Source organism: Sus scrofa, chromosome 8 (assembly GCF_054392235.1).
Source record: "Sus scrofa isolate SSC_HxYL_T2T_F1_AM1 chromosome 8, Sscrofa_HxYL_maternal_Yorkshire_Landrace_v2.0, whole genome shotgun sequence".
Classification (NCBI taxonomy): domain Eukaryota; kingdom Metazoa; phylum Chordata; class Mammalia; order Artiodactyla; family Suidae; genus Sus; species Sus scrofa.
Genome location: NC_139390.1, coordinates 62,466,849 through 62,487,099, shown reverse-complemented (window position 1 = coordinate 62,487,099; position 20,251 = coordinate 62,466,849). Strand labels below are relative to the sequence as shown.

At 44.9% G+C, this 20,251-nt stretch overlaps 1 protein-coding gene across 9 annotated transcripts in view; it reads right to left on the bottom strand.

Annotated features, from left to right (window-relative positions):
- The window catches only part of LOC100621006 (RE1-silencing transcription factor-like), a 130,508-nt gene that overhangs the window by 35,042 nt on the left and 75,215 nt on the right, over nt 1–20,251 (bottom strand). For 2 of the 9 annotated variants that reach the window (XM_084970799.1, XM_084970792.1), the window contains one exon: nt 13,204–13,341. The exons of the other annotated variants lie outside the window; for them this stretch is intronic. The gene's annotated coding sequence lies outside the window, so the exon portion shown is untranslated. The remainder of the gene's footprint in view (nt 1–13,203; nt 13,342–20,251) is intronic. 9 annotated transcript variants of the gene reach the window in all.

Here is a 20,251-nt window from a genome sequence, read left to right as displayed (position 1 = left end):
CAGCTATAGCTTCGATTAGACCCCTAGCCTGGGAACCTCCATATGCCGCGTGAGCGGCCCAAGAAATGGCAAAAAGACAAAAAAAAAAAAAAAAAAAGAACACTCCCTAACACCATACACACACAAAAAAAACTCTAGATGGATTAAAGACCTAAACATAAGACCAGATACTATCAAACTCTTAGAGGAAAACATAGGCTGAACACTCTGACATAAACCACAGCAGTATCTTCTCAGACCCACCTCCTAGAATAATGACAATAAAAATAAAAATAAAGGGGACCTAATTAAACTTAAAAGTTTTTGCGCAGCAAAGGAAACCCTAAACAAAATGTAAAGACAATGGAGTTCTTGTCGTGGCTCAGTAGTTAAAGAATCCGACTAGGAGGAACCATGAGGTTGCGGGTTCGATCCCTGGCCTTGCTCAGTGGGTTAAGGATCCGGCACTGTCCTGAGCTGTGGTGTAGGTTGCAGAAGCGGCTCGGCTCTTGCATTGCTGTGGCTCTGGCGTAGGCCAGCAGCTACAGCTCTGCTTAGACCCCTAGCCTGGGAACCTCCATATGCTGCAGGAGCGGCCCCAGAAAAGGCAAAAAGACAAAAAAAAAAAAAGGATACAGCATTGCCGTGAACTGTGGTGTAGGATCTGGAGTTGCTATGGCTCTGGCGAAGGCCGGCGGCTATAGCTCCAATTAGATCCCTACCCTGGGAACCTCCATATGCCGTGGGTGCAGCCCTAAAAGGCAAAAATAAATAAATAAATAAATAAAGACAACATACAAATGGGAGAAAATATTTGCAAATGAAGAGACGGAGAAGGAATTAATCTCCAAAACAGATAAACATCTCCTACAGCTCAATACCAAAAAAACAAACAACCCTATCAAAAAATGGGCAAAAGGAGTTCCCATCACATCCTAGCATCCATGAGGACACAGGTTCCATCCCTGGCATCGCTCTGTGGATTAAGGATCCTGCGTTGCTGTGGCTGTGGTGTAGGCCACAGGGGGGGAGAAGATCTAAACATACAATTCTCCAAAGAAGACATACAGATGGCCAAGAAACACATGAAAAGATGTTCAGCATCACTAATTATTAGAGAAATGCACATCAAAACCACTATGAAGTACCACCATACACCAGCCAGAATGGCCATCATCAAAGAGTCCACAAACAATAAATGCTAGAGAGGGTGTGGAGAAAAAGGAACCCTATTACACTGTTGGTAATCTACCAAATCAATGCAATCCCTATGCAACCACTACGGAAAACAGTATGGAGGTTCCTCAAAAAACTAAAAATAGAACTACCATTTGATCTAGCAATCTCACTCCTTGGCATCTATCCAGAGAAAACCATAACTCAAAAAGATACATGTACTCCAATATTCACTGCAGCACTTATACTGTAGCCAAGACATGGAAACAACCTAAATGTTCATCCACAGGAGTGGATAAAGAAGATGTAGTCCATAGACACAATGGATGGAATATTACTCAGCTATTAAAAGGAAAGAAAGATGGCATTTGCAGCAACATGGATGGACCTAGAAATTATCATGCTTAAGAGAGCTTAGTCAAACAGTGAGATACTAACATCAAATACTATCACTTAGATGTGGAATCTAAAAAAACCATACAGGAATTCCCGTCACTCAGCGGTTAAGGAATCTGACTAGCATCCATGAGGATGCAGATTCAATACCTGGCCTCATTCAGTGGGTTAAGGATCTGGTGTTGCTGTGGCTATGGTGTAGGCTGGCAACTGTAGCTCCCATTTGACCCCTACCCTGGGAATATAAACTTCTTTGCAGAACAAATACTGACTCACAGACTTTGAAAAACTTTTGGTTCCCAAAGGAGACAGGTTGACAGAGGGAGGGATGGGCTGGGGGTATGGATGGAAATGCTGTAAAACTGGATTGTGATGATGGGTGTACAACTATAAATATAATAAAATTCACTGAGTCAAAAAAAAAAAAAAAAAGCAGGAGTTCCTGTCGTGGCTCAGTGGTTAAAGAATCTGACTTGGAACCATGAGGTTGCAGGTTCGACCCCTGGCCTTGCTCAGTGGGTTAAGGATCCGGCGTTGCCGTGAGCTGTGGTGTAGGTCGCAGACGCGGCTCGGATCCTGCGTTGCTGTGGCTTTGGCGTAGACTGGCAGCTACAGCTCTGATTAGACCCCTAGCCTGGGAACCTCCATATGCCGTGGGAATGGCCCTAGAAAAGGCATAAAAGACAAAAAAAAAAAAAAAAAAAAGAAAGAAAGAAAGAAAGAAAAAAAAATTTGATTTGGGGGAGTTCTCCTGTGGCTCAGCATCCATTTGGATCCTGAGTTGCTATGGCTCTGGTATAGGCCGGCAGCTACAGCTCCGATTAGACCCCTAGCCTGGGAACCTCCACATGCCGTGGGAGCGGCCCAAGAAATGGCAAAAAGAGGAAAAAAAAAAAAAAGTAAAAGATCTGGCAATGCCACAGCTGTGGTACTGGTTGCAAAAGTTCAGATTCAATCCCTGCTTAGGAACTTCCATATGCCGCAGGCGTGGCCATAAAATAAAAAATCAATCAAAAAGTTTTTTAAAATTTGCTCAGACATAAAACCCACCAAATCTGATTATATATAAAAAGATCAAATTGAATTTCTTGGAGGAATCTCCCCGAAGTAGGGTTCTAGGAGGACAGTCAGTATGGAAGAAATAGAGTATATTTCACATACTGGTTTATTTTGTGATACCCAGTTTGAGGAATATAACACTTTTTTTTTTTCCCATTTACCGGAGGGAGATCTTTATCTGACAAGGGTTTGATAGATCAAATAAGGACACTTGTTTGCATGTGCAGATCACTTCTGAATGACCCCAAAAATTCCCTGGCATTGGATTAATCTGGAGAGGAATTCTACACCCTCTCACGTCCTCCCACTGCTTTACAGGTAAAAAAAATGTTTGAAATGACCATATTTCCTTTTTGGACTTACTTTTTTTTTTTTTTTTTTTTTTTTTGTCTTTTGTTGTTGTTGTTGTTGTTGTTGCTATTTCTTGGGCCGCTCCCGCGGCATATGGAGGTTCCCAGGCTAGGGGTTGAATCGGAGCTGTGGCCACCAGCCTACGCCAGAGCCACAGCAACGCGGGATCCGAGCCGCGTCTGCAACCTACACCACAGCTGACGGCAACGCCGAATCGTTAACCCACTGAGCAAGGGCAGGGACCGAACCCGCAACCTCATGGTTCCTAGTCGGATTCGTTAACCACTGCGCCAGGACGGGAACTCCCTTGGTCTTTTTTTTTTTTTTTTTTTTTTTTGTCTTTTGTTGTTGTTGTTGTTGTTGTTGTGGACTTACATATTTTGATGAAGTCTTTTTAGAGTTTAGTTTCTTGAAGTGCTGTAGGAGTTTAGATTGTGAACTGCAGCCTGGCACGTGCCATCAGCCTCCATGTGGAGTAAAATACGAGCCACTGCAGCTGCCCACCCACAGCAGCCCCTGAGCGAAGCTCAAAGCTCAGGGTGGGTGAGGCTCTCTGTGCTCTGGGAAAACTGGGAGAACAGGTCTTCAGATAGTCAGATATTTTTAAGAGATTTTATGAGCCCGATTCTTACATCTCCTCATATCTAAAATCCTTCAGTGATGACTGAGGTCTGTGACTAGTAGTGACCTTCACGGGACCAGCAGCAAACTTCTGTAAAGTCTGTGCCTGGCTGCAGCCCCTCCCGCTCACCTTTATCACATATCTCAATAGTCCCCTTTCCTCTTTGGGAGAATAGAGTTATCCAAACACTGCCTCCTGGGCTGCAGTTAGTAGGCAAAACAAAAGACATCAGGTCACCTGTGAGAACAGCCACTCCCAAGAGTGGACCAGCAAGCCCTGAGGGAACTCAGGGAAGAAACCTAGAAGACTGGCCCCCAGCTGAGGCACAGATCAAAGGAGTGAGTCCAGTGAGCCCAGACCTTCCATCTTCCCATAGAAGCTGGTTTTCTGTAAATCTGCTGTAAACCTGGTTATCTGTAAACCTTTTGTTCCTACTACCTGCCCTTTGTTGCAAACTCTCACATATCCTAGCTCCCCACTCCCCGCCTCAGAGCAGTTCAGTTTCTCAGGGCTATCTGAGGTGCTGTCTCCTGGGCTTAAGTCCTAATTTCACTCCAAATAAAAGTTAACTCACAACTTTCAGGTTGTGCATTTTTTCTTGCCTCTCAAAAGGAGAAATAATAGGGCTTTAAAACATGAGGAAGAGAATGAGTGAGTAGGTCTGATCCTATTTCTGAAAGGTCACTTTGGCTAATGTGAGGGAATAGATTATAGGGCAGAGTGGCCGTCTAAGGGGGGTTTCATAAGGCACAAAGGTCAAGTCATTCCTTGGCTCAAAAGCCTTTAGGGTCCCTGGAGAAAGAGAATTGGAAATGGCTTTCTTTTTTTTTTTTTTTTTTTTTTTTTGTCTTTTGTCTTTTTGTCTTTTGTTGTTGTTGTTGCTATTTCTTGGGCCGCTCCCGCGGCATATGGCATATCCCAGGCTAGGGGTTGAATCGGAGCTGTAGCCACCGGCCTACGCCAGAGGCACAGCAACGCAGGATCCGAGCCACGTCTGCAACCTACACCACAGCGCACGGCAACGCCGGATCGTTAACCCACTGAGCAAGGGCAGGGACCGAACCCGCAACCTCATGGTTCCTAGTCGGATTCATTAACCACTGCGCCACGACGGGAACTCCCAGGAAATGGCTTTCTTGACCTACGAACTCATTTTGGCCTAAAGCGTTTTGTGATCTAAGCCTGGCTGCAATTCATGCCCTTGAACATGACTCAGTGAGGCAGAATATTAACTCAGGTATTCAGTGTAGGAACAAGGGCTCCGATACCTTCTTTTGATATGGATATTTATTAATATTTGTGGCTTAAGGGCTCCAGGGAGTAACATCCCCACAGGCCTTGTTTACTATAGGGAGTGTACCTACACCCGGATGGACATTAATCCCTAACCCCCTGTGACTCAGTTTACGGGAAGAAAGGACAAAGAAACCATGAGACTTACGGGACATTTCCACCCCTAAGACCCTATTGGACAAGAACTGATATAGATAATTGAACAAAGCCAATGGGAGAAAAAAAAACACATTTTTCTGTCTGAACCCCACATTGGTAGCCTCCCCATCTTTAAGAGATAAAAACCCCTGCAGGACAATAGAGAAAGGGGGTGCTTCTCCCCGCTCCCAGCAGTCCTGGAAGCTATTTGCTTTCCTTTAATACTTTGCTTGCTTGCTGCCTGTGTGTTAGCGGAGTTCATTCTCCCACTGCTGTGAACAAGAACCCGGATTCCATATCATCAGTACAATATTTTTTTGGTCATGCCTGTGGCACGCAGATGTTCCTAGGCCAGGGATCAAACCCACACCACAGCAGTGACAATACAGGGTCCTTAACTCACTCAGCCATCAGAGAACTCCAGTAATTAATGGCTTTAAGGGAGAAGCACACAGGAAACAATAGTGCAGCCTTGGGGCAGGGTCCTGGCTCCTCAAGGGACACTCAAAATAATATACCTTTACCCCTGCAGGAACCAAGACCACCTCCCCCACCGCCACCAGGTGGAGGGTAGAGTTATGATGCCAACCTTGAGGTTTTGGTCCAGGAAAGCTTGGACTCTGCTGACCTTTGCCCCAATTCAGTGCTGAATTCTCTCCTGTTCAAGGACCCTCATGAAGATGTTTATACCTTTACATTAACAGGGTCCCAATTTTGCTGTGAGGAAGACCCTGCTTTGGGAAAGCTCCCGGTGTTCTCCTTACTTGCTACCAGTAATCAATGCTTCCTTCTCCTGATGTTCGTATTTTGTTTGTATCTACTAGCTCGGACAGCCACGAAGAGGCTGACTCAGTTTTCGGGTAACAGCCAGCTTCCGGACTGAAGAGCCCTAAGTCAGCAACAGAGATGTCAATGGTTTGATGCATGGCGGGATCTTACAAGTCTGCAGCAGGTACGGTGGTTGACACCCCAGCCTGGGTGGCAGTCTCCAGTGGGGCGGGGGGAGGAAGCTGCCAGTTAAGGGGGAACTGACCTCAGGATGGCTCTTGGGTTACCAGGGAAACTTGCAGAGGGCACACCCCTCATGCCCCTTTGAAGAGAGATCACTAGCTGGGGCCTGAGGCACACGTGTAGGAGGTCAGGCGGGCGAGTCAGGTGCAGGAAGCAGGCACTGGTCCAGCAAGTGGTGAACAGAGAGCAAGAGGGCAGCCATCTTGGAAGGCCTGACCATCGAGGGGGCTTCACTAGGGCAGGGGTTTCATTGTTTTCAGCACTGCTACAGGCCCTACGCTTAGCAGAGCTTCATAGAAGCATGCTGATAATACTGGTTATTGAGTCATTGGCTCTTGGTTTTAGGATCAATTAAAAACTTTTTACCCTGGTCTTCAAGACCTATCTGGGGCAGTCCAGCCTCATCTAATCCTCGTTGCCAGGAGGTTTTACTGTGGCCACACTGATCCTGCTGTAATTTTCTCAATCGCAGAATTCCCTGCCTAGAAGGATCTCAATATCCTTTTTTCTTAGCCAGCTCCTTTTCAAACTCCAGTGCCAGCCTTTTTTTTTTTTTTTTTTTTTTTTTTTTTTTGGCGATGCCCACAGCATGTGGAAGTTCCCAGGCTAGGTATTGAACTCATGCCACAGAAGTGAACAGAGCCACAGCAGTGACAACACCAGATCCTTAACCCAATGAGCAACCAGGGAACTCCAAGTCTCCGCTTTTACATGATTTTTCAGGAAGCCTTTTCTTGACACCTTTAGATTCTAAAAACAAATACCCAGTTTTTTGCCTTCTTAATGTTTATCATGAATAATTTTTCTTTTTATTTATAGTAAAATCCTTTTTCTGCTTTTTAGGGCTACATGTATGGCACATGGAGATTCCCAGGCTAGGGGTTAAATCAGAGCTATGCCAGAGCCACAGCAATGCCAGATCTGAGCTACGTCTGCGACCTACACCACAGCTCACAGCAAAGCTGAATCCTTAACCCACCGAGCAAGGCCAGGGATCGAACCTGCATCCTCCCGTATGCTAGTTGGGTCCATTCCTGCTGAGGCAGGCCGGGAACTCTGGAATCCTGATGATCTTGCTAAAGTCCCCAAGATGAGAGGCCTGCTGCCACCACACTGAGCTGCCGTACAGAGTCATTAGGTGTGATGCTTGAGAGAACTTCTACATAAGTGTGGCAGCTGCAGCTTGGCACATGCCATCAGCCTCCATGTGGAGTAAAACATGAGCCACTGCAGCTGCCCACCCACAGCAGCCCCTGAGCGAAGCTCAAAGCTCAGGGTGGGTGAGGCTCTCTGTGCTCTGGGAAAACTGGGAGAACAGGTCTTCAGATAGTCAGATATTTTTAAGAGATTTTATGAGCCCGATTCTTACATCTCCTCATATCTAAAATCCTTCAGTGATGACTGAGGTCTGTGACTAGTAGTGACCTTCACGGGACCAGCAGCAAACTTCTGTAAAGTCTGTGCCTGGCTGCAGCCCCTCCCGCTCACCTTTATCACATATCTCAATAGTCCCCTTTCCTCTTTGGGAGAATAGAGTTATCCAAACACTGCCTCCTGGGCTGCAGTTAGTAGGCAAAACAAAAGACATCAGGTCACCTGTGAGAACAGCCACTCCCAAGGGTGGACCAGCAAGCCCTGAGGGAACTCAGGGAAGAAACCTAGAAGACTGGCCCCCAGCTGAGGCACAGATCAAAGGAGTGAGTCCAGTGAGCCCAGACCTTCCATCTTCCCATAGAAGCTGGTTTTCTGTAAATCTGCTGTAAACCTGGTTATCTGTAAACCTTTTGTTCCTACTACCTGCCCTTTGTTGCAAACTCTCACATATCCTAGCTCCCCACTCCCCGCCTCAGAGCAGTTCAGTTTCTCAGGGCTATCTGAGGTGCTGTCTCCTGGGCTTAAGTCCTAATTTCACTCCAAATAAAAGTTAACCCTCAACTTTCAGGTTGTATTTTTTTGTTTGTTTGTTTGTTTTTGATTTTGAGGGCCGCATATGGAGATTCCTGGGCTAAGGGTGTAATCAGAGCTACAGCTTCGGCCTACACCACAGCCACAGAAACGCCAGATTCGAGCCACGTCTATGACCTACACCACAGCTCACAGCAACACCAGATCCTTAACCCACTGAGCAAGGCTAGGGATCAAACCCGTAACCTCATGATTCCTAGTCAGATTCATTTCTGCTGCACCACGATGGGAACTCCCACAGGTTGTATTTTTTAAGTCAACAAGTGGAATGTGCATTCTAGAGACCGAGTGCCTGGGCTCAAATCCCAGCTGTTTCATTAAGGAGCACAATGACCTTGGGCAATTAGTATCATTCTGAGTCTCAGTTTCTTCACCTGTCAAATGGGGATAGATAGTAGTACTTGCTTTATAAGACTATCATACTATCTTGAATAAAGACTATTGTTGTTCCCTTGTGGCTCAGCGGGTTAAGGATCTGGTGTCACTGCTTTGGCACTGGTAACTGCTCTGGCATGAGTTCAGTCCCTGGCCTGGGAATTTCTGCATGCCACCAATGCAGCTGCGTCCCCCCCTCCCCCGACCCCTGCCAAAATGCAGGAGTTTCTGCTGTGACGCAACAGGATCAGTCATGTCTCTGATAGTGCCAGGAGATCTTGGGCCTGGCATAGCAGGTTAAAGGATTCAGCCTTGCCTCAAATGCAGCACAAGTCACAACTGTGGCTCAGATCTGATCCTTGGCCTGGGAACTCCATATGCTGCAGGGCAGCCAAAAAAGAGAGGGAAAAAAAAAAAAAAAGAAAAGCAGAGTCTAGGAGTTCCCTGCTCGTCCAGTGGTTAGGATTTTGTGTTTTCAATGCTGCGGCACAAATTCAATCCCTGAAAACTGAGATCCCACATCAAGCCCCTGTTCACTATGACAAAAAAAAGAAAGAAAGAAAGAAATCTGATGCCTAACCCAGAACTACTGCATAAGAAATTGCATTTTGTTTTGGTTTTGTTTTTTGCTTTTTTTTTTTTTTTTGTCTTTTTGCCATTTCTTGGGCCGCTCCCACGGCATATGGAGGTTCCCAGGCTAGGGGTCGAATCAGAGCTATAGCCACAGGCCTACACCAGAGCCACAGCAATGCAGGATCTGAGCTGCGTCTGCAACCTACATCACAGCTCACGGCAATGCCGGGTCCTTAACTCACTGAGCAAGGCCAGAGATCGAACCAGCAACCTCATGGTTCCTAGTCCGATTTGTTAACCACTGTGCCACGACAGGAACTCCTAAGCTCGTTTTTAAGTATTCAACTTTTTTCAAAGAGCTCGGCTTTCATATTGATAAGTAGGATCAAAATAATGACAATGTTAAGGACACATTATTTTAGATTGGGCTCTATGACAAAGTCATCTCCAAGAACAAAGGTCAAAAAAAGAGGTGAAGTGGTTTCTCTTGCCATATTTTTTTTTCCTTCCAGAATCAATGGAAGCCACTTTTTTTGTTTTTTTTTTTTTTGTTTGTTTGTTTGTTTGTTTTTTAGGTCCACACCCATGGCATGTGGAAGTTCCCAGGTAAGTGGTCGAATTGAGCTACAGCTGCCGACCTATACCACAGCCACAGCAACTCGGGATTCCAGCCACATCTGTGACCTACATCACAGCCTGTGGCAACTCTGGATCCTTAACCCATTGTGCCAGGCTGGGGATTGAACCTGTACAATGTGAGACCCTTAATCCGCTGTTCCACGGTGGGAGCTCCTCTCTTCCTATTTCTTAACAATTCATGCTACATTATTTGTAGACGACCTAGCAATCTCTATGACAATTTGTTCCTGTACTATTCCAGTCAAGGGTGAAATAATTTTTTTTGGCTGCACCCATGGCATGTGTAAGTTCCCAGGCCAGGCGTCAAACCCTCACCATAGTAGTGACCTGAGACACAGCTATGACAATGCTGGATCCTTAACCCACTGCACTACAAGGGAACTCCAAGAGTCTGATAATTTTAAAATTTTCTTTCTGTGAATTCTTGGTCCCAAAGGGATTTTTATAACCTCTTCTACCTGCACCTCTCTCTAATTGTCCAGGTTTGCAAGTACTTTTTTTTTTTTTTTTTGCCATTTCTAAGGCCATTCCCGCAGCATATGGAGGTTCCCAGGCTAGGGGTCCATTCGGAGCTGTAGCCACTGGCTTACGCCAGAGCCACAGCAACACAGGATCTGAGCTGCGTCTGCAACCTACACCACAGCTCATGGCAACGCCGGATCCTTAACACTGAGCAAGGCCAGGGATTGAACCTGCAACCTCATGATTCCTAGTCGGATTCATTAACCACTGAGCCACGACGGGAACTCCAAGGTTTTCAATTTTAAATAATGTTAGGACTGGGCTCAAAAAGACACTGAGAAGTTGATGATGACAGGCATTGATTACTACTTGGACATATGTGAGACATGATTAATTAAGGAAGGCAGCAGGAGCCCAGAGTTCAGCTTTCTTCAGTAGGGCTGGCATCTTCCATCTTACTGGGAAATGGCCAACAGTGGAAATTTGGAGAGTTAGGAGCCCCTAGTCCTTGACTAATTGTTGAGGTGTGATGGGCTGAAGATCAGGACATCTTTTTTTTTTTTTTTTTTTTTGTCTCTTTTGCCTGTTCTAGGGCCACTCCTGCGGCATATGGAGGTTCCCAGGCTAGTGGTCTAATCAGAGCTGTAGCTGCCTACGCCAGAGCCACAGCAATGTGGGATCTGAGCCGCGTCTGCAACCAGCACCACAGCTCATGGCAACCCAGATCCTTAACCCACTGAGCAAGGCGAGGGATCGAACCTGCAACCTTCCTAGTTGGATTCGTTAACCACTAAGCCACAACGGGAACTCCAGGACATCTATTAAGCTGCTAAAAAGTTCATAATGAGGGACTTTAAATAGTCTTAAAATTTCAGGTATTTCCTTCCAATCATGATGCATTAAAGGTGTTTTATTCCAGTATAACTAAACGGATATGTTGAATTAGAATTTTTTATGTCCATGCCCGTGAATGCACTGTCCTAGTGTCAATTACTGAGCATACTGCCCCAAAGAAGCCAGTAATATTTTTTGCCTGGGGGGGGGGTGTGTGCCTGCAACTGCAGCTTGTGGAAGTTCCCGGGCCAGGGATCAAAAGCGAACCACAATAGCACCCCAGCCACAGAAGCGACAATGCTAGATCCTTAACCTGCTGAGCTATAACGGAACTTTTTTTTTGCAAGCTAGTAATCTTTTTTTTTTTTTTTCTTTCCTCTTTTTTCTCTTTCGAGATGAACCTATAGCATATGGAAGTTCCCAGGCTGGGGTCAAATTGGAGCTGAAGCTGCAGGCCTATGCCACAGCCACAGCAATGCCAAATTCGAGCCACATCTGTAACCTACCCCATAGCTCACGGCAACACCAGACCCTTAACCCACTGAGCTAGGCCAGGGATCAAACCTGAGTCCTCTTGGATACTAGTTTGGTTCTTAACCTGCTGAGCCACAGCAAGAACTCCCAAGCCAGTAATCTTGAATGCTATTTCCCCATTCTCTCAAAGCTTCTCATAGTAGAAGGAATATATATATATATATATTTATTTATTTATTTATTTTTGTCTTTTTGCCATTTCTTGGGCTGCACCCACAGGATATGGAGATTCCCAGACTAGGGGTTGAATCAGAGCTATGGCTGCCAACCTACACCACGGCCACAGCAACGCAGGATCCAAGCCACATCTGCAACCTACAGGCAATGCTGGATTCTTAACCCACTGAGCAAGGCCAGGGATTGAACCCAAATCCTCATGGTTCCTAGTTGGATTCATTTCTGGTGCTCCAAGACAGGAATTCCTCTTTTATTTTAAATGTTAAGATATAAGTACTATTTTATCAAATGTTTACTATTTTACTTTTCTAAACTTGGGCTTTACCTACTTTTAAAATAACCATAGATGAAATGCCCATAGTGGCTCATAGGAAATGAATCTGACTAGCATCCACGAGGTTGCAGATTAGATCTGTGGCCTTGCTCAGTGGGTTAAGGATCTGGTGTTGACGTGAGCTGTGGTGTAGGTCACAGACACGGCTTGGATCTGGTGTTGCTGTGGTTGTGGTATAGCCCAGTGACTACAGATCTGACTGGATCTCTAGCCTGGGAAACTCCATATGCCTCGGGTATGGCCCTAAAAAGCCAAAAATAAATTAAATAAATAAATAAATTAAATAAAATAACCATAGAAGAGGAACCATTGAAAAAATGAAAAGAAAGTCTACTGGAGTTAATGTACAAAATATATAAACAGTTCAGGAGTCCCCGCTGCAGCAGGCACAAGGTTAGTGCTCTGGCTTATCTCTGTGGTGGTGCTGGTTGATCCCCACCTGGCACAGTGGGTTAAGGATTCGGTGTTGATGTAACTTCAGCACTTGAAACAGTTGCACTAGATATTGAACCTATGTCACCACAGAGAAAACACTGGGTCCCTAACCTGCTGTGACGCAGTGTCCAACTGTAGTGGCTCAGGTCACTACAGAGGTGCAGATTCAATTCCCAGCCAGGTACAGTGGGTTAAAGGATCTGGTATTGCTGCAGCTATGACATAGGTCACAATTGCGGTTCAGATTCAATCCCTTGACCAGGAACTTCCATATGCTGCAGGTACAGCCATAAAAATTAAAAAAAAAAAAAAAAAAAGAGAGATCACTGTTTGAAGATGACATAATACTATATTTAGAAAATCCTAGACAAAAAAAAAAAAAAAAAGGAGTTCCTCTCATGGCACAGTGGAAACAAATCCAACTAGGAATCATGAGGGGGCACGTTCAATCCCCGGCCTCGCTCAGCATGTCGAGGATCTGGTGTTGCAGTGAGCTGTGGTGTAGGTCACAGACGAGGCTCGGATCTGGAGTTGCTGTGGTTGTGGTGTAGGCCAGTGGCCACAGCTCCAATTGGACCCCTAGCCTAGGTACCTCCATATGCCGCAGGCGCGGCCCTAAAAAGACAAAAAGACAAAAAAAGAAAACAAGAAAATCCTACAGATGCCACCAAAAAACTATCAGAACTCATCAATGAATTCAGTAAAGTTTCAGGATACAAAGTTAATATACAGATATTGATTACGTTTCTGTGCATGAATAAAGAGCTATGAGAACTAGCAATCAAGGCCCAACTCTGGGTGATAAATGGTGCTGTCCAGGCCTCTTACATGAGGGCCAGTCACTGCTTACCTGAGAACTCAGATGGAATGGCATCTGCTTTCTCCCTTTCAATCTCCTATGGATTATCTGCAATTCACATCGCATTCTGGTTCAGGTTTACTCAATAACAAAAGTCTTCTTTCTTTTCTACTTCTGTGGGGAAGATTTCTGGGTGAGTAGAAGAGTTTGTTTTACATGCCACTGTCTCTGTGCCTCTGTTCCCACTTTTTCTTTTCACTAATTCAAGTGTTGCATGAGCGCATTTGATAGGAAAAACCTAAATTATATCCAGAACTGTAATCGCAACTGAGCCTGGAAAATGTAGTTTTTAGCTTTCCTGTTCCTGCAATGGATGTTTCATCCAAAAGAATGAAGTTCTAAATTTCTAGACAAAGGAGTTCCTGTCATGGCTCAGTGGTTATCAAACCCAATTAGCATCCAGGAGGACACAGGTTCGATCCCTGGCCTCACTCGGGGGTTAAGGATACAGCGTTGATGTGAGCTGTGGTGTAGGTTGCAGGTGCAGCTCAGATCTGGCATTGCTGTGGCTGTGGTGTAGGCCAGTAGCTACAGCTCAGATTTGACCCCCAGCCTGGGAACCACCATATGATGCGGGTGCAGCCCTAAAAAAGACAAAAAAAAAAAAAAAAAAAAAAGAAAAAAAAGAAAAAAATACCTAGGAACAAATCTACCCAAGCAGGTAAAGACTTGTACTTGTTTTCACTTTGTTTTGTTTTGGCTGTACCCACAGCATGCAAAAGTTCCCAGGCCAGGGACCCACACTACATCAGTGACAATGCTGGATCCTTAATTGCTAGGCCGTCGGGGAACTCCTAAAGGCCTGTATAAGGAAAGTTGTAAGACACTGATGTAGGAACTGAGGATGAGACAATCAAGTGAAAAGGAACACCACCCTCCTGGGGTGGAAGCACCGACATTGTTAAAAATGATGATACTGCCCAAGGCAGCCTGCAGATTTAATGGAATACCCATGAAAATACCAATGGCTTTTTTTTTTTTTTTTTTTACAGAGCCAGACAGAACAACTGATTCTAAAATTTGTGTGGAAAACACAAAGACCTCAAAGAGCAAAAGCAATTGAGAAAAAACAAAGCCCTATTGCACTCCCTGATTTCAAACTATACCACAAAGCTAAGCAATCAAAAAGTTTGGTACTGGCATGAAAACATAGATCCATGGAACAGAATAGAGAGCCCAGAAGTGAACTCAGTTATATGGTGAATTAATCGATAACAAAGGAGACAAGAATATATGATAGGGAAAAGACAGCCTCCTTAGTAAATGGTGTTGGGACAACTAGACATCTACTGGCAAAAGAATCAAATTGGACTACTCTCTTATGCCATATACAAAAATAAACTCAAAATGGATTAAAGACTTAAATGTAACATTTGAAACTATAAGAAACTGCATCCTTACGGATACTAGCCAGATTCGATTCTGCTGAGCCACGACGGGAACTCCAGCAGTTCACTCTTTGACATTGGTTTGAGCAATAATTTTTTGCTATGTCTCCTCAGGCCGGGGAATCAAAAGCAAAAACAAATAGGACTATACTGATCTAAAGAGCTTCTACATAGAGAAGGAAACTAACAACAAAATGAAAATGCTATCTACTGAATGGGAGAAGTTATTTCCAAATGATAATATTTCATAAGGGATTAGTATCCAAAATATGTAGAGAACCCGGGAGTTCCCTTGTGATGCAGCAGGTTAAGGATCCAGTGTTGTTACTGAAACAGCTTGGGTCTCTGCTGTGATGAGGGTTTGATCCCTGGCCTAGGAACTTCCATATGCCATGGGTGTGACCAAAATATATAGAGTATGTGTGTTTGTGCATATATACAGAGAACCCATAGACCATAAAGAAAAAAAATCTGATTAAAAATTTGACTTGAATAGATATTTTTCCAAAGAAGGCACACAGATGCCCAATACATACAAAAAAAAAGATGCTCAACATCTCTAACCCTCAGGGAAATGCAAATCAAAGCCACAACAAAGCACCTCACACCTTTCAGACGTCTATTATCAAAAAAACAACAAAGCTAGTCCTTGAGGCAGCGCCTCCTTGCCTGCCACTTGCAGCTCTCACAATCATGCTATCTTAATAAATTCATTTCTTGCCCCAAAAAAGGGCAACAAGGAGTTCCCGCCCTGGCGCAGTGGTTAACGAATCCGACTAGGAACCATGAGGCTGCCCTGCCCTTAACCTGCCCTTGCGCAGTGGGTTAATGATCCGGCGTTGCCGTGAGCTGTGGCGTAGGTTGCAGATGCGGCTCGGATCCCACGTTGCTGTGGCTCTAGTGTAGGCCGGAGGCTACAGCTCCGATTTGACCCCTAGCCTGGGAACCTCCATATGCCAAGGGAGCAGCCCAAGAAATAGCAAAAAGACAAAAAAAAGGGGGGGGGCAACAAGTAAGTGTTGACCCAGATGTGGATAAGAGGGAACCACTGTGTGCTGTTGGTAGGGGGTAAACTGTGCAGCCTCTATAGAAAATGGTACAGGGAATTCCTAAAAAATTAAAATAGAAATACCATATGATCCATCAATTCTACCTCTGGGTATTTTTCCATGTAAAACAAAAACACTGATTTGAAAAGATATATGCAGCATTATTTATATCAGGACATAGAAGTAACCTAAGTTTCCATCAATAGGTGAATCAATAAAGAAGATGTGGTATAGGACAATGGAATACCACTCAACAGTAACAAAAAAAAGAATGAAATTCTGCCGTTGTAACAACTTGGATGAATCTAGACTAGATGGCATTATGCTTAGTGAAATAAATCAGATAAAACAAATGCTCTATGTTATGCTTAGTGAAATAAATCAGATAAAACAAATGCTCTGGAAACTAAAAACCGAATGAACAAAAATAAAACAGAAACTGACTCAGACACAGAGCACTGGTGGTTGAGAGGCAGAGTGTGTGAGGATCAGTGAAACAGGTGAGAGGGATGAAGAGGTACCAACTTCCAATTACAAAATTGTCATGGGCATGAAATGAAAAGCATAGGAAATACAGTCGATGATACCGTAATAACTTTGCATGGTGACAGATATGAACCAGAATCAGAGCTGTTCACTCTGTAAAGTACAGAGATGTCAAATCACTGTGCTGTGCATCTGGAACTAACAGTGTTGTGGGCTAGTTATACTTCAATAAAAAATAATAGCAATAAAAATTTTTTTCAAATTCTTTTTTTTTTTTTTCCTTTTTAGGGCTGCACTTGCAGCATATGGAAGCTCTCAGGCTGGGGGTCGAATCAGCCTACACCACAGTCACAGCAACGCTAGATCCAAGCGGCGTCTGCAATCTATACCACAGCTCACGGCAACGCCAGATCCTTAACCCACTGATCGAGGCCAGGGATGGAACCTGTGCCCTCATGGATAGCAGTAGGATTTGTTAACCACTGAGCCACAAAGGGAACTCCTGTGGAAGTTTTTCAATCACAGTTTCAATTTTAGTACTTGTGACTGGTTCAGGAACTCCTTTACTGACATTTACATTTAGTTTTTAGAAGGATAGATGTCTATGTGTAATCACTTATCTATGTTTAGCCTTTTTGCTTTTATTATGAAGATAGTTCAATCAACTGAGAATTATAAAAATAAGGTTTATATATGTGTGTATATAACCTAATCACTTTGCTGTGCAGCAGAAATTAACAGAACATTGTAAACCAACTACAATGAAATTCAAAAATAAAAGTCAGGGAGTTCCCGTTGTGGCTCAGTGGTTAACGAATCTGACTAGGAACCATGAGGTTGTGGGTTCGATCCCTAGCCTTGCTCAGTGGGTTAAGGATCCGGCATTGCCATGAGCTGTGGTGTAGGTCACAGACATGGCTTGGATCCCGAGTTGCTGTGGCTCTGGCGTAGGCCAGAGGCTATAGCTCAGATTGGACCCCTAGCCTGGGAATCTCCATGTGCCACAGGAACGGCCCTTTCAAAAAGACAAAAAATAAATAAATAAATAAATAAATAAAAATAAATAAATATTAAAAAAATAAAAAGTCAGGAATTCCTTCACGAATTGGGTTTGTGTGTGTGTGTGTGTTTAGGGCCACACCCATGGCATATGTAAGTTCCCAGGACAGGGAGGGGTCGAATCAGAGCTGCAGCGGCTGCCTACACGACAGCCACAGCAGCTCAGCGAGTTAGTTCAGGATCCAGTTTTGTCACTGCCGTGGCTCTCATTAACAGTTATGGTGTGAGTTCAATCCCTGGGACAGGAATTTCTGTATGCTATGGGCAAGGCCAAAAAAAAAGGTCAGGAGTTGCCCTTGTGGCCCAGTGGAAACGAATCTGACTAGTACCCATGAGGACGCAGGTTCGATCCCTGGCCTGGCACAGTGGGTTAAGGATGCGGTGTTGATGTAAGCTGTGGTGTAGTTAGCAGATGTGGCTCATATCTGGCATTGCTATGGCTGTAGTGTAGGCAACAGCTACAGCTCCGCTTCTACCCCTAGTCTGGGAACCTCCATATGCCTTGGCTGCAGCCCTCTAAAGACAAAAAAAGTCAAAATCAAAAATTAAAAAAAAATAAGGTTTAAAAATTGTATTCAAAATTCAAATCTTTTCAAATATTCTGTTCACCAAAACATATTTGAAATCAAAATAGTACAATTTTTCAATTTTTTAATTTAAAAAAGAAGTCATTTACAAGGAGATCCTGCTGAATAGCATTGAGAACTATGTCTAGATACTCATGTTGCAACAGAAGAAAGGGTGGGGGAAAAAACTGTAATTGCAATGTATACATCTAAGGATAATCTGACCCCCTTGCTGTACAGTGGGAAAAAAAAAAAAAAAAAAAAAGAAGTCAGTTTTCCCATGACTGATATTCAAAGAATCTTCTTGGTTGGGCAACTTCCCTCCAAGCAGTAATTCAGGGATCCAGGCTTCTTCCATAGGAATCACACGGCTCCCAAGGTGGCCCAGGAGTCAGGTCTTTCCTGTCGCTGGGAGGGTTCAAGGGCATGGAGGAAAGTGTGCAAAGTTTAACAGGCCAGGCCTGGATGCACCCCGTGGCACCCCAACATGTAAGGGTGGTTTGGTGTGTCTAGGAAGAGAAGGAAGCAGCTTTGTGCCACTGTGGTCAAAGAAATTGGTCCCTGTTAGTTATCTCTAAAAAAAGAGTTTAGAGTAAAAGAATTCACCACCATACATTTGTTTCCAAAGTCTACACTGATGATAAAACCATGCCCTGTTCTTCAGAGCTGCCCTGAACTTGATTTTTATAAAAACTTCATTTGCATTTAAATTGCTTTGCAAGATAGCAAAATGTTTGCATAAAAGTTAATATTTTGAGGAGTTCTCTGGTGGCATAGTGGTTAAGAATCTGGCACTGTCCCTGCTGTGGTGAAGGATCAATCCTTGGTCCCAGAATTTCCACATGCCATAATATATGATCCCCCCAAAAACCACAAAAAAAAAAAAAAAACAAAAAAATCCCACAAAAGCTAGTTTTTTTTTTGTTTGTTTTGGTCTTTTTAGGGCCACACCCCCGGCATAGGAGGGTTACCAGTCTAGAGGTCGAATTGGCCACAGCTGGCGGCAACACTGGATCCTTAACCCACTGAGCAAGGCCAGGGATCGAACTGAGTTCTCATTGATACACTGAGCAAGGCCAGGATTCCTTAACTCCAAAAGCTACTGTTTTTGACTTGATTACAAAACCTACCAGAGTGGTCCCCAAAGGATGCTATTCAGGTTTGGGGTTCGCTAACCTCTGAGCCATGATGGGAACTCCTTTTTTTTTTTTTTTTTTTTGATTTTAAGCCTGGTGTCTTAACATAATTTTTTTTTTTTTTTAATGGTCGAGGCTTAAAAGATCCCTAGCGCCACTGAGAAGCTCCTTGGTGCTTGGAGCCTGCTCTGCACCCCAGCCTGGCCCTGCCTGACCCCCTGCTGCTGGGAACTGGGTGGAGACCCTCTCCAGGCCCTTGCCTATCCAGTGGCCTGCCTGGGAGGCCCTCCCCAGTCCTTTTGCAGGAAGCCTTTCCAGGATCCCCCCCTAGTCTGGGTGGTTACCCATCATCCGTGGGGCACATCCCAAATGGGGCACCTGCCACCAGGGACCTGCTGCCATGTTGTCATGCCCATGATCTTGGAGCTCCTTGGGGACAGCCACGCATTTTATACATCCTGGACCTGGGAGGCACCTCACAAAACCCCAGGCAGGCCGTGAGTCTTCCTACACATTTTCTGAATTAGCCAGTGTGAGGGTGGATGGTTTACAAAAGAACCACAGGGTGACGAGAAAGGAGGCGTCCTGGAGGCTCGGGGTGCCTGCAGGAGAATGCGGAGACCTCAGACTCGCTTCACAGAGGGCCAGGCTCGGCAAGGTCTTTACAGGCCGCCCTGCCAGGAGCAGGTGTTTGGAGATGCAGGTGAGCAGGAGGTAGGGAGGGGGAGAAGGGGAGGCAGCTCAGTGTAGGCCATGCAGTGGCTTCAGGCAAGAAAGTCTCAAGGAAATGCAAAGCTTTTGAAAAGCACTTGGGAGGTGAATAGGCCTTAATTGTGAAGGTGTCATTTAACTGCTGAGCATAAGTGGCTGGGCTTCTTACAGGTACTGCGCAGGTGGTTACAGCAGGTAGAAGGTCATTCTCCCGAGAAGGCACCATCTCTGCCCAAGGGAACGCTCCTCCCCTGAAGGAAAGAAGTGAGATGGCCCTTCCTTTAACAGGAAGACTTGAGGTGGCTCAGCCCGCCCCAAGGAAGAAGGACCCAGGGTGCCCGCAGAGAAGGGCTGTCTGCAGGCTAGGAAGCCAGGCTGTTAGGAACAATCTCCAACAAGATCCAGGACTGGTGCTCGGGCAGGGCCTCGCCAATCCTGTGCAGGGCAGGGTGGGGTTGAGGAAATGAGCTTCTTCACAGTGAGTCTAAAGCTTGTTCACTCACTGGCGCTGGTTCATTTGCATAAGAATGAAATACAGTGGGACAATATTGACACAAGAGCCCAGGTGAGCTGGTTTCTGGACAGAATTGGAGAAAGAGGGTATCGAGTCCTCCTAGAGTCTCAAAAGCAACTTACTGGACTAC